Source organism: Condylura cristata, unplaced genomic scaffold, assembly GCF_000260355.1.
Source record: "Condylura cristata isolate star-nosed mole 26May11 unplaced genomic scaffold, ConCri1.0 scaffold00069, whole genome shotgun sequence".
NCBI classification, from domain to species: Eukaryota; Metazoa; Chordata; class Mammalia; order Eulipotyphla; family Talpidae; genus Condylura; species Condylura cristata.
Genome location: NW_004567170.1, coordinates 157,649 through 158,186, shown reverse-complemented (window position 1 = coordinate 158,186; position 538 = coordinate 157,649). Strand labels below are relative to the sequence as shown.

At 74.7% G+C, this 538-nt stretch overlaps 1 protein-coding gene across 1 annotated transcript in view; it reads right to left on the bottom strand.

Annotated features, from left to right (window-relative positions):
* HDLBP (high density lipoprotein binding protein) overlaps nucleotides 1–538 on the bottom strand; it is a 22,516-nt gene that overhangs the window by 16,783 nt on the left and 5,195 nt on the right. The window lies entirely within an intron of this gene.

Here is a 538-nt window from a genome sequence, read left to right as displayed (position 1 = left end):
GGGCCCGGGGCTGCTCGGCGGAGCGCCAGGCTGGGCCCGCGGCAGCCGACGACTCGGGCGATGAGGCCAACGCCAGTGTCTTGGAGAGGAGGGGCGGGCAGCCCCCCCACACCAGCAGGCGGTGGGCCCCCATCTCCCAGGGAAGCGGCGGCTCCTTTGCCCCGCGGGACTCCCACAAATTATTTTCACATCTCGTTGGCGCTAATTGGGCTCTGGGCCCATCAGGGGCCGGGAACGGCTGCTCCAGCCAATCGGGACCCCCCGGCCGCTGGGCCCCCCCACCGCAGGGCCACCTCCAGGGGCCTGCAGGGCACGGCTTTGCGCCCCACGCGGCGCCTGGGCCCAAGACCAACCCCGAGCAGGCAGAAACCTCAGCCGCGCCCCAGCGCCTGGCGACGGGCGAGGGCCCTGGGGAGGCGGGCTCGGGCGCAGGGGCTGCCCGGGAGCTCACCCCCGGGTGTCCACGACCCGACCGCCCCCCCAGGCCCCTCACCTGGACAAAGCCTGGGGACGGCTCGCAGGAAGGAGGGCAGGGCGC